Raw genomic sequence first — 14,353 nt, 5'->3', positions numbered from 1 at the left:
GGAGCCTTAAATCACGGTTCTAGGTGTTTTTCTTTCACATTCCTTTAATTCATACTTGGATTAAGGTTTATACAAAAATCCAAGCAAATTCTATAAGTACTTCTTAAGAAGAGTCCAAAATGGCTTCTTACCTCATCATGAACGTTCGAGACCTTTATTCTATAAAAGGGGTCTAGCTCATATGGTAGAATGCTCGCTTTGCACATGGGTTTGTTTTTAATGAGAAATAAAACACAAGAATTTAAAACACAACTTTCAATACATTTATTTTATCCATACATAAGTAATTAACAAATGGAATAAGTACAAAGATTCTAGTCTATTACACAATTTCTTTCTTTTTTCTTGTTCTTACTACCATACATTCTTGACCGCTAGGCGTCATGATCTAGACACGCTCATGATCAGCTTTAAGAGAAATTAAGTCCTAGATATATTTTTCGCCCCGGCTTATTGGCCTCATCGGACCTTTGCGAGGTTTGTCTTCGCCAATCGAACATCGGTTGTGCATAATCCAAGCTCGTTCGATCACACACGCTGCCTGCGCGTGCATGTTCAATAGTATGCGACACAATTGACTTACCTCTACACTAGGCCAAGTCATTCGCCTCGACCTTGCCTCTGCTTGGGCCAAGGACTCTCAATGCACCATCGCGTCTCATCTTGTCATCTCGATCTCCATCGACATGGCCAATATGTCTTGATACCGTCCCGAGTCTCAGGGTGTCGTTGGCCATCAAAACTCACTTGATCATTCTATCAAGAATGGGCCCGCGTGTCGCTCATCTCATCGGGACTTGCCGAACATCCATCCATCCAGGTTCTAACGAGGCATTAGGCCTCCCGTGCCCATACCATGTCACTTACTGATACCGTGTCAGATAGCGGGTGTATGTAGCAACCTTCAACACGCGGGCTAGAACGCAACACCGCACACCCGTGCCGCCCGATACTGTCCTTGAAAAAACTCATTTCAAAGGAAGCTGCACGAGACACTAATCTTGACACGCTCGCCCACACTGTGACACACGTATGTGCCAGAGGGTAGCTCACTTAGGCCATAGGGTACAAGAGTTGTAAGTACTTGAACTCCTTAGTTCTGTTCTTGAATTGTATGTTCTTATCATGATCTATGTTTAAGATTTTGATCCTTGGAGTATGAGGTCTCAACCTTAGTTCTGGTCTAAGGGTCTTGGTACTGTTATTTTAGGTTCTTATCTTCAGAACTTGAATCTTGATTCTTTTTCTAGTCCTTGATTGTTGTCTTATTCTCGAAGACACTCCGCCTAGTATTTATGGTACTAGTCATGACCGTGGCATCCTGAGTCCAAGGCTCCTACGTTCCAAGCGACACAAAGTTAACCTACGTCCAAGACTTCATACATTTCAAGTGACACATTCTGAACCTATGCAATGGCTTCATGCGTTCGAAATGATATAGTCTAAACTCACATCTAGGTTTAATACAAAGTTTCATAGAACTTGGAGGTCATCTAAATCATGAACCATAGGTAAATTTCCTTATGTGCATTATGATCATTTTACACTTTTAATTGGTTTAGCGAATTAATCTTATCCAATGACCATCAAATGTCATATAAACTTCTAACATGTCGTATTATGCTCGTATTAAACATTCATAGGCAGCAGAGTTCATTTAGTGGGTTATTTTAACGTTACTTAAATCCTTAGAAATTTGATCGGTTCAGAGCCTTAAATCACAATTCTAGGTATTTTTCTTTCACATTCCTTAAGGTTTATACAAAGATCCAAGAAAATTCTAAAAGTACTTCTTAAAAGAGTCCAAAATGGCTTCTTACCTCATCATGAACGTTTGAGACATTTATCTTATGAAGGGGGTGTAGCTCATATGGTAGAGCGCTCGCTTCGCATGCGAGAGGCATGGGGTTCAATTCCCTGCACCTCCATTGTATTTTTGTTTTAAGATTCTAGCCTATCACACTTGACTTGTGAGTTCTTATCATGATCTATCATTAAAACTTGGATTATGACTCAACCTTAGTTGTCCTTGTAATCTAAGGGTCTTGGTACTATTGTTCTCGGTTCTTATCTTTCGAATTTGGATCTTGATTCTTTTTCTACTTCTGGATTGTTTTCATGTTCTAAAGACACTCCCCGTAGTATTTATGGTATAATCATGAACTTGACATCCTGTGTCCAAGACTTTATACGTTCGAAGCAACACAATATTAACTTATGTCCAAGGCTTCATACATTTCAAGTGACACAGTCTAAACCTATGTAATGGTTTCATGTGTTCCAAATGACGTAGTCTAAACTCGCATCTAGGTTTAATATAAAGTTTCATAGAATTTGGAGGTCATCTATATCATGAACAATAGGTAAATTTCCTTATGTGCATTATGGTCATTTTACACCGTTAATTGGATTAACTAATTAACCTTATCCAAGGACAACCAAATTTCATATAAACTCCAAACATATCATATTATGCTATGTATTAAAAATTCATTGGCAGCAGAGTTCATTTAGTGAGTTATTTTAACGTTACTTAAATACTGGAAAATTTGATTGGTTCGGTGCATTAACTCGTGGTTCTTGGTGTTTTTCTTTCACATCCCTTTAATATAAAGTTTCATAGAATTTGGAGGTCATCTATATCATGAACAATAGGTAAATTTTCTTATGTGCATTATGGTCATTTTACACCGTTAATTGGATTAACTAATTAACCTTATCCAAGGACAACCAAATTTCATATAAACTCCAAACATATCATATTATGCTATGTATTAAAAATTCATTGGCAGCAGAGTTCATTTAGTGAGTTATTTTAACGTTACTTAAATACTGGAAAATTTGATTGGTTCGGTGCATTAACTCGTGGTTCTTGGTGTTTTTCTTTCACATCCCTTTAATTCATACTTGGTTTAAGGTTTATACAAAAATCCAAACAAATTCTAAAAGTACTTCTTAAGAAGAGTAGAAAATGTCTTCTTACCTCATCATGAACATTCGGGGTCTTTATTCTATAAAGGGGGTATAGCTCATATGGTAGAGCGCTCGCTTCGCATGCGAGAGGCACGAGGTTCAATTCCTTGCACCTCCACCTGCACCTCCATTGTATTTGTTTCAAGATTCTAGCCTATCACACCATAGCAGTATCAATGACTACAATTCGACACAGATGAACTAAAGTTACTTGGTTTAGCTAATTAATCTTTTAATCTTATCTAATGACTACCAAATATCATATAAACTCTTAGCATGAACTAAAGTTACTTGGTTTAGCTAATTAATCTTTTAATCTTATCTAATGACTACCAAATATCATATAAACTCTTAGCATGTCATATTACCCTAAGTATTAAAAATTCATAGGGAGTGGAGCGGAGTTCAGTTAGTGGGTTATTTTAATGTTACCTAGGACAAGATCTGTGACCAGTCTACAAGCAATTTAATCACTTGGTGTTTTTCTTTCACATTTCTTTAATTCATAGTTGGTTTAAGTTTAATACAAAGATCGAAGCACATTCTAAAAGTACTTCTTAAGAAGAGTCCAAAATGGCTTCTTCACTCGTCATGAACGTTTGGGACTTTTATCTTACAAAAGAGGTGTACCTCATATGGTAGAACGCTCGCTTGCTTGCGAGAGGCACGAGGTTTAATTCCCTGCACCTCCATTGTATTTGTTTTAAGATTCTAGCCTATCATACTATTTCTTTTTTTCTTTTTTTCTTATTTAAGTACTTGGACTCTTTAGTTTTGTTCTTGACTAAGTTCTTATCATGATTTTTCTTTAGGACTTATACATAAGTAATTAAAATCTTTAGGACTTATACATGAGTAATTAAAAGATTGAAGGAGTACAAAGCCTGTCACACTATTTCTTTTCTTTTCTTCTCTTTTCTTGTTCTTGTTGTAAGGATTTGAATTCTTTAGTTCTGTTGTTCACTTGTGATTTCTTGTCATGATCTATCTTTAGGACTCTTTATCCTTTGATTATGAGGCCTCAACCTTAGTTCTGGTCTACGGGTCTTGGTACTATTATTATGGGTTCTTATCTTCAGACCTTGGATCTTGATCCTTGTTCTAGTCCTTGATCGTTGTCTTGTTCTCCAAGACATTCCTAGTATTTATGGTACTAGTCATGAACTTGACATTCTATGTTCAAGGCTTCATAAAGTGACACAGTCCGAAACTACATCCAAGGGCTCAAACATTTCAATTGACACAATTTAAACCTATGTCATAGCTTAGTGCGTCCAAAGGGATATAGTCTGAACTCGCATCTAGGTTTAATACAAGGTTTTATAGCATTTGGATGTCATGTAGATCATGAACCAAAGGTAAATTTCCTTATGTGCATTATGGTCATTTTATACCGTTACTTGGTTTAGCTAATTAACCTTATCCAATGACCACAAAATTTCATATAAATTCCTAACATGCCATATTATGCTAAGTATTAAAAATTCATAGTCAGCGGAGTTCATTTAGTGATTTATTTTAACGTTAAATCTCGAACAATTTGATCGGTTCAGAGACTGAACTCATTGTTCTTGATGTTTTTCTTTCACATACCTTTAATTCATCTTGGTTTAAGCTTTATACAATGATCCAAGCAATTTCTACAAGTACTTCTTAAGAAGAGTCCAAATTGACTACTTACTTCGTCATATACGTTTGGGACCTTTATTCTAATAAAGGGGGTGTAGCTCATATGGTAGAGCGATCGCTTCGCATGCGAGAGACACATGGTTCAATTCCATAGGTTTAATACAAAGTTTCATAGCATTAGAAGGTCATTTAGATAATGAACCGAAGGTAAATTTCCTTTGGTGCATTATGGTCATTTTACACCGTTACTTGATTTAACTAAGTAACCTTATCCAATGACCACAAAATTTCATATAAACTCTTAACATATCATATTATGCTCAGTATTAAAAATAAATAGGCAGCGAAATTCATTTAGTGGAGTATTTTAATGTTACTTAAATCAGAAGCAATTTGATCAATTTGGAGCTTTAACTCACAGTTCATGGTGTTTTTCTTTCATATTTGTTTAATTCATACTTTGTTTAAGGTTTATACAAAGATACATGCAATTTCTACAAGTATTTATTATGAAGAGCCCAAAATGACTACTTACCTCGTCATGGACGTTCGGGACCCTTGTTCTAATAAGTTAGTGTAGCTCATATGGTAGAGCACTTGCTTTGCATGTGAGAGACACAGGGTTCAATCCTCTGCACCTCCTTAATAAATTTATTTTATACATACATAAGTAATTATCATTTTTTTAAAATAAATTTAATACATACATAAGTAATTATCATTTTTTTAAAAACAAAAAGGTAAGTACTCAGCCACCCTCTCTCTTTTCTTGTTCTTGTTGTAAGTACTTACCCTCTTAGGATAAATTTCTTTAGGGGCATTGTAGTTTTTCATGAGAAATAAAACTTGGTTTGAACCTTAGGATAAATTTCTTTAGGGGCATTGTAGTCATTTTACATCGTTGCTTGGTTTAGCTAATTAACCTAATCCAATAACCACCAAATTTCATATATAATCTTAACATGCCAAATTTTATGATATGATTGACATGCAAAACGACGAGCTAGCATGAAATACAACCTCGACATATGCATGAAAGATATGATAAATGATATGAAAAATGATATGAAGGAAAATGCTAGCTGGGTTGCACTAAATGATAATGAAAATGAAAAAATGAAGAGCCCAAAATGGCTACTTACCTCGTCATGGACGTTCGAGACCCTTGTTCTAATAAGTTAGTGTAGCTCATATGGTAGAGCACTCGCTTCGCATGCGAGAGACACAGGGTTCAATCCTCTGCACCTCCTTAATAAATTTATTTTATACATACATAAGTAATTATCTTTTTGTTTTTATAAGTAATTATCATTTTTTTAAAAACAAAAAGGTAAGTACTCAGCCACCCTCTCTCTCTTTTCTTGTTCTTGTTGTAAGTACTTACCCTCTTAGGATAAATTTCTTTAGGGGCATTGTAGTTTTTCATGAGAAATAAAACTTGGTTTGAACCTTAGGATAAATTTCTTTAGGGGCATTGTAGTCATTTTACATCGTTGCTTGGTTTAGCTAATTAACCTAATCCAATAACCACCAAATTTCATATATAATCTTAACATGCCAAATTTTATGATATGATTGACATGCAAAACGACGAGCTAGCATGAAATACAACCTCGACATATGCATGAAAGATATGAAAAATGATATGAAAAATGATATGAAGGAAAATGCTAGCTGGGTTGCACTAAATGATAATGAAAATGAAAAAATGTTGGGACCTCATGCATTATTGTGCGCTCATGCATCGGGAGATACCTCTTCTTCTTCAATATATTATGGATGCGTATGCTACTAGGCAGGGGAACGCTCATTATGTTTATCATAATACTGGGTCACTATTCCTAACGAGTGTCTGGCATCAACAGCTACCACAGAATGCTCGCCCGACTAGAAAGAGGACTAGGAGGTGTGCAAATCGATTGGTGGGTCCATACTCACATGTGTGAACCATGTGTAAAAAAATTAAGTACACATCCAAATTGTCCGTTAGGATAGCCGCCATAAGAAAATAGACTCTTATGATAGGTTTCATTCATGAAATTGTATGGGTTTGCATTTAACCTCAACGGTGGGTCACTTACTAAGTATTTCTTAAAATTACTTAAGCCAAATGCTACTTCTATTTAAGGTAAAGGCGAGGCATCACTGTACGAATGATGACGACATTGCAATTCGAGACCATGACACATGCATAGAGTAGATGCATTTATTTTCTTAGACTTAGGCTAGAATATGAGGTTTTTAATTTAAATATTTATTTATTTTATTTAATCTTTCATTTTGTCGTTTTAAACATGTTTTCAAATACATAAGTCCATGACAGTATTTTAAGATGGAGTTTATGTTTTATGAAGAAGTTTAAATGCTAATTTATGCATTGAAATGATTATGCTATGATGATGGTAACGACTCTAGCTAAGTAGAAATCTAGGGTCGTTACAAATTCCTAAATCGGAGAAAGTGCAAAAATGTCTAATTCCTATCGGGTTGACTTTGATTTTTTCTATCATTTGATTTTATATTTTCTTTGGTCCGTGGGTATATTTTAAACATTTTTCTCTCCCATTACATCCTCAAATTCAACCCCTAAGAACTTTAATAAAACCATTGAATTTAATAATAAAAAGGAAAAGTAGGAGAACTCATGCCTATCGAATTTGAGTGTAGCTAATTTGATAGAGCTGTTTGCCATGTAAGGGGCATCTGGGTACAATTGGCACCCCCAAGGCATAGGGTTTATACTCACTTTTTATATGAGGACACCCTCCCTTGATAGAGTGTAGCTCAAGGCATAAGATTTCTCAAGTTTTTGCTTAGCTCATATGGTAAGGGCACAAGATTCAAGTTCTTGCACTTTTTTTTTTTTTTTTGTTTTTTTTAATCATTTTAATCAAAACAATGTCATGCACTTACGTGTAAGAAAATATATTTAAAACGATACAACAATAAATTAAAGGCTAGAATAAGACGTTTTTAAGTCTAAGAAAATAAATGTGACTACCTTATGCATGTAAAATGATCTTGAGTTTCGATGTCGTCGTCAGTAGTACAGGAATGCCTTACCTTTACCTGAAACAAGCAAGTGGCTTGAGTATTTTAAGAAATATTTAGCGAGTGACCAATTTGTTGAGGTTAAATGCAAACACATAGAATCACGAATGGGACCTATCATATCAGTCTATTTTTCTACGACGACTATTCTAAGCGGGGAATTGGATGTGTACTTAATTTTCCAATACATGGTTTATATGTGTGAATATGGACCCACCAGTATGTTCGCATACCTCCTAGGCCTTTTTTTGATCGGGCGAGCATTCTCTAGTAGTTGTTGATGCTAGACACCCATTAGGAATAGTAACTGTCATGGTAGCATTATGGTAAACATAATGATCGTTTTCCTGCCTCGTACTATATGCGTCCATACTATCATAAAAGGAGAAGGGGTATCCCCTGCATGAACACACAATAATGCATGAGGTCACTACATTTTTTCATTTTCATTATCATGTACTACAACCCCGTTCACTCAAGCTTTCCTCTCCAAATACGGTTATGGTAGCAAGTGTATGCTTATCATGACTTAGATCCTTTCTCAACTGTACTGCTAACACCATTTTCATCCCTCTAGGCTAATGGGTGTTTTTCTGGATAATTATCGGGTTCGACCCCGTTATTACCAAGCTTTTTGCTAGGGGCATGGGAATAACTTTGTGTTCTAGTAGGAAGTTCGTCCTTAACACGATGTCGAATTCGTCCATCTTGACTATCGCAAAGTCAGTTCGTCCAATCCAAGTCCCCAGCTTAATAGGAGTTCTTTTCGCAACTCCTAAGACGGGTAAAGCTGTCAAATTGACGATCTTCATCTTTCCTGCATCTCGATGCCAAAGGATATTCAATCATTTTACTTTGGTCTTCGTCATGGAGTTGTGGGTGGCTCTAGAGTCGACAGTAGTGTTTCTAGTCACTCTATGATTAACTCAGACCTCAACATACATAAAACTGCAATTCGTTAGCTTTGTTGTCTCACCACTCTCTTCTGAAAAGTAGACAGTATGTACCTTCCCATCTCCAAGTTGCTGATATCTTCACAAAAAGTGTTTCTAGACCTCTCTCTGAACTTTTCAGATCCAAGTTTTACGTTCGTTCAAGTCCAATACTCAGTTTGCAGAGTGGTCTTAAGGATATTTAGCCTTAATTATGATTTATCAAATGTATCATATTTGACCATTTATTATAAGCAAATATCATGTATGATACTTGACTCCCCCGCTTACTATAAATATCATATTTGCTCTTTTATGATAGTCAAATATATTGTATTCATTTATTACTCCTTCCATCGTTTCATTTGAAAAAAAATTTGTGAAGGAATTTTTTACTGAAAATAACTTAAATGGCTTTTCCAAGGGAGAAGTTCCATGTACCCAAAATACTATAAAATATATTGTATTCAAGGTTTTTCTAAGGGAGAAGTTCCATGTACCTTGATCACTCTATTTATAGAGTTATGTTTGCATGTTCATGCAAATTTGAGATCACCAAATTTTGACACTCAAAATTCCACTCAAATGTTTCGAATTATGTGGCAAGCATGCAAGTTTTGGTTAACTAAATTTTGACACTCAAAATTCAACTAAAATTTGTGGGGGTTTATTTGGCAAGCATGCAAGTTTAGTTAAACGAAATTTTGAAACCTCAAAATTCCACTAAATCAAACATGGATTTTTCCATGAAGTCAACATTTTGACCTTCTTCATTTTAATTCAACAATTAATTTAATAATTAATTTCAAATTGAAGTAATATTAAATGATTAATTAAACTATTTAATTAATATTTAATATTAATTCAAATGTCAATCCCAATCCGACACATATTTGATTAAAATATTTAAATCTTATTTAAATATCTCAAATTCTCTCTTTTTGTTTAATTCGTAATTAAAACGAAAATGCGGTTAAATATAATGTATATATGTAGCGCATATTCCCTAATTTGAATTCGAACACTTCGAACTTACTCGTCACACTGTTCTATGGTTTAGTCCGATATGAGATAGCAGAGGGACCTAATGGACCTATAGATCATGGGCTCCAACGATCCAAGATTAACCGTGTTAACCAACACTCGTTAACTACTAGGACACTCCACTATAGCCTAGTAGTTGCACTCCCCTCACTATAGATATATTTCTGTCCATTTGATATAACCATGATTAGTAAGTCGATCCTTCACAGGTTGTTCGTAACTAGAGCTGGGTCAATTTACCGTTTTACCCCTAAAGTTACTTCTTGTTCCTTATGTCTCACTGATCCTCTAATGAACAATTGGTTTGTGGTCCAACCAGTAAACCGAATCCCTCTCAGGCCAATGAGAGGGTGGGGCCCCTTGTTCAAGACCTGGAGTCAGTGCTTAAGGGAACTACCTTTCTTCTATCCCTAAAAGTGGGTAGGAGTGAATTCCGTCTTGCACCCCACGTCCCCAGCCATTCACCCAGTCTTACCCCTGAAATGGGAGGCCTGTTGAGTCGGCGAACTAGAGCCACTCTCACCCATGCAAATCTAAGGATAATTCCGAATAAACAGGAGTTCATGGTTAGCTCAGGATTAAAACCGAGTTACCTAGGTTATCGAATGAAAAGAAAATCAGTCTCAACAGTAAACGACTTTATAAAGTGAGAGTGGTTTTCTTCATGGTCCGATCTTATGCAATACTCATTGCATAGGACGCCCCCACTCACATGTCTCCACATGCACAATTTAGTGATCGCATTGTTTATATCATATACAAAAGTGGGCCGCATCCATAGTGTCCCCAGAATAAGGTACTCAGCCTTATCCTTATACTATAGATCATTTTGACTATATACTTGAACTTGATCCACTCTTATGTCTCTACATATAGTTCAAGTAATCATACTATAGCCAGAGTATTCTTAGTTTATTGGATTTACATTAACGATCGTAAAATTCACTTTATTCAATAACAATCTTTACTGAATAAACATCAATAATAACTTTATTGAAAATAGAATATGTTTTTATTTACAAACTATGAGTTTTTGTTCATAAAACTCAACATTAACCTTATCCAATGACCACCAAATTTCATATAAACTCCTAACATATCATATTATGCTTAGTATTAAAAATTCATAGGCAGCAGAGTTCATTTAGTCGGTTATTTTAATGTTAATTAAATCGTGAGAAATTTGATCGATTCGGAGCCTTAAATCATGGTTCTAAGTGTTTTTCTTTCAAATTCATTTCATTCATACTTGGTTTAAGGTTTATAAAAAAATCCAAGCAAATTCTAAAAATACTTCTTAAGAAGAGTACAAAATGTCTTCTTACCTCATCATGAATGTTCGAGACCTTTATTCTATAAATGGGGTGTAGCTCATATGGTAGAATGCTTATGGATTTGTTTTTAATGAGAAATAAAACACAGAGAATTTAAAACACAACTTTCAATATATTTATTTTAACCATACATAAGTAATTAAAAAATGGAATGAGTACAAAGATTCTAGTCTATTACACAATTTCTTTTCTTTTCTTGTTCTTATGGTCATGATCCTACATTCTTGACCGTGCGGCGTCATGATCTAGACATGCTCACGACCAACTTTAAAGAGAATTAATCCCCATATATATTTTTTGTCCCGATTTTGTGACTTCGTCGTGGGTTAGGCTTGTCTTCGCCAATCGAACGTCGGTTGTGCAGAATCTAAGCCCATTCGACCACACACGCCGCCTGCGCATGCATGTTCAATTGTATGCGACACAACCGACTTACCTCTACACTAGACCAAGTCATTCAACTCGACCTTGCCTCTGCTCGGGCCAAGGACTCTCAATCCACCATCGCGTCTCATCTTGTCATCTTGATCTCCATCGACATGGCCAATATGTCTTGATACCATCCCGAGTCTCGGAGTGTCGTCGGCCATCAAAACTCACTTGGTCATGCTATTGAGAACGGGCCCACGTGTCGCTCATCTTATCGAGACTTGCCAAACATCCATCCATCCGGGTTCTATCGAGACATTGGCCCTCCCGTGCCCATGCCATGTCATTTAAGAAAATTGTGCCGGATAGTGGGTGTATGTAGCAACCTCCAACACGTGGGCTGGACCGCAATACCTGCACACCTGTGCTGCCCGGTAGTCCTTGAAAAAATTCATTTCAAAGGAAGTCGCATGAGACACTCATCTTGGCACGCTGGCCCACAGTATGACACACGTATGTGCCACAGGGTAGCTCACTTAGACCATAGGGCACAAGGGTTGTAAGTACATGGACTCTTTAGTTCTGTTCTTGACTTGTATGTTCTTATCATGATCTATGTTTATGACTTTGATCCTTGGAGTATGAGGTCTCAACCTTAGTTCTGGTCTAAGGGTCTTGGTACTGCTATTTTGGTAGAACTTGAATCTTGATCATTTTTCTAGTCCTTGATTGTTGTCTTATTCTCCAAGACACTCCCCCTAGTATTTATGGTACTAGTCATGAACGTGACATCCTGAGTCCAAGGCTCATAGATCCAAGCNGAATTCCATCTTGCACCCCACGTCCCCAGCCATTCACCCAGTCTTACCCTGAAATGGGAGGCCTATTGAGTCGGGAACTAGAGTCACTCTCACCCATGAAAATCTAAGGATAATTTCGAATAAATAGGAGTTCATGGTTAGCTCAGGATTAAGATCGAGTTACCTAGGTCATCGAATGAAAAGAAAATCAGTTTCAACAGTAAACGACATTATAAAGTGAGAGTGATTTTCTTCATGGTCCGATCTTATGCAATACTATTGCATAGGACGTCCCCACTCACATGTCTCCGCATGTACAATTTAGTGATTACATTGTTTATGTCATGTACAAAAGTGGGCTGCATCAATAGTGTCCCCAGGATAAGGTACTCAGCCTTATCCCTGTACTATAGATAAATTTCCTTCTGTGCATTATGGTCATTTTACACTATTAATTGGTTTAGCGAATTAACCTTATCCAATGACCACCAAATGTCATTTAAAATTCTAACATGTCATATTATGCTCGTATTAAAAATTCATAGGCAGCAGAGTTCATTTAGTGGGTTATTTTAACGTTACTTAAATCCTGAGAAATTTGATCAGCTCGAAGCCTTAAATCACGATTCTTGGTATTTTTCTTTCACATTCCTTTAATTCATACTTGGTTGAAGGTTTATACAAAGATTCAAGAAAATTCTAAAAGTACTTCTTAAAAGAGTCCAAAATGGCTTCTTACCTCACCATGAACGTTTGGGACCTTTATTTTATAAAGGGGGTGTAACTCATATGGTAGAGCGCTCGCTTCGCATGCGAGAGGCATGGGGTTCAATTCCCTGCACCTCCATTGTATTTTTAAGATTCTAGCCTATCTAAGGGTCTTGGTACTATTGTTCTAGGTTCTTATCTTCAAAGCGACACACTCTAAACCACCTATGCCATGGGTCTTGGTACTATTGTTACATAGTCTAAACCCATGCCATGGTTGTAGTTTGAAATTGAATCTACTTTTAATAAAGTTTCATAGCAATGGGTGGTTAAATCTACTTTTAATAAAGTTTCATAGCAATGGGTGGTTATCTAGATTATGAACCAAGTGTAAATTTCCTTATGTGCATTATGGTCATTAATTTCCTAATGTAAATTTCCTTATGTGTATTATGGTCATTAANGTGTAAATTTCCTTATGTGCATTATGGTCATTAATTTCCTAATGTAAATTTCCTTATGTGTATTATGGTCATTAATTTCCTATGTGCATTATGGTCATTTACATTTTACACCATTTTACACCGTTACTTGGTTTAGCTAATTAACCTTGTCGAATGACTACCAAATTTCATATAAACTCTTAACATGTCATATTATGTTCAGTATTAAAAATTTATAGGCAACCGAGTTCATTTAGTGGATTATTTTAATGTTACTTAAATCACGAGCAATTTGATCGATTCGGAGCCTTGACTCACGGTTCTTTGTGTTTTTCTTTCACATTTCTTTAATTCATACTTCTGAGGTTTATACAAAGATCCAAGAAAATGCTAAAAGTACTTGAAGAGTCCAAACTGGCTTCTTACCTCATCATGAACGTTTGGGACCTTTATTTTATAAAGGGGGTGTAGCTCATATGGTAGAGCGCTCGCTTCGCATGTGAGAGGCACATGGTTCAATTCCCTTATGTGCATTATAGAATTTGGAGGTCATCTATATCATGAGCCATAGCTAAATTTCCTTATGTGCATTATGGTAATTTTACATCGTTAATTGGATTAACTAATTAACCTTATCCAAGGACGAAACATATCATATATGCTCGCAGAGGTCATTTATTGAGTTATTTTAATGTTACTTAAATCATTGGAAATTTGATCGGTTCGGAGCATTAACTCACGGTTCTTGGTGTTTTTCTTTCACATTCCTTTAATTCATACTTCGTTTAAGGTTTATACATAGATCCAAGCAAATTCTAAAGTACTTCTTAAGAAGAGTCCAAAATGTCTTCTTACCTCATCATTAACATTCGGGGCCTTAATTCTATAAAGGGGGTGTAGCTCATATTGTAGAGCGCTCGCTTTGCATGCGAGAGGCACGGGTTCAATTTCCTGCACCTCCATTGTATTTATTTGTTTCAAGATTCTAACCTATCACACTATTTCTTTTTCTTGTTTAAGTACTTGGACTCTTTAGTTCTGTTCTTGACTTGTGAGTTCATCCTGTGTCC

At 36.0% G+C, this 14,353-nt stretch overlaps 1 non-coding gene across 1 annotated transcript; it reads left to right on the top strand.

Moving 5' to 3' along the window:
• Positions 1-1,855: 1,855 nt before the first annotated feature.
• On the top strand, positions 1,856-1,928 carry TRNAA-CGC. Its single transcript has one exon. It is a non-coding gene; the product is annotated as a tRNA-Ala (tRNA).
• Positions 1,929-14,353: the final 12,425 nt, after the last annotated feature.

The sequence above is a fragment of the Cucurbita pepo genome, chromosome LG06, assembly GCF_002806865.2.
Source record: "Cucurbita pepo subsp. pepo cultivar mu-cu-16 chromosome LG06, ASM280686v2, whole genome shotgun sequence".
NCBI classification, from domain to species: domain Eukaryota; kingdom Viridiplantae; phylum Streptophyta; class Magnoliopsida; order Cucurbitales; family Cucurbitaceae; genus Cucurbita; species Cucurbita pepo.
The sequence above is the reverse complement of the archived record's forward strand: the minus strand, read 5'-3'. Positions and strand labels throughout refer to the sequence as shown.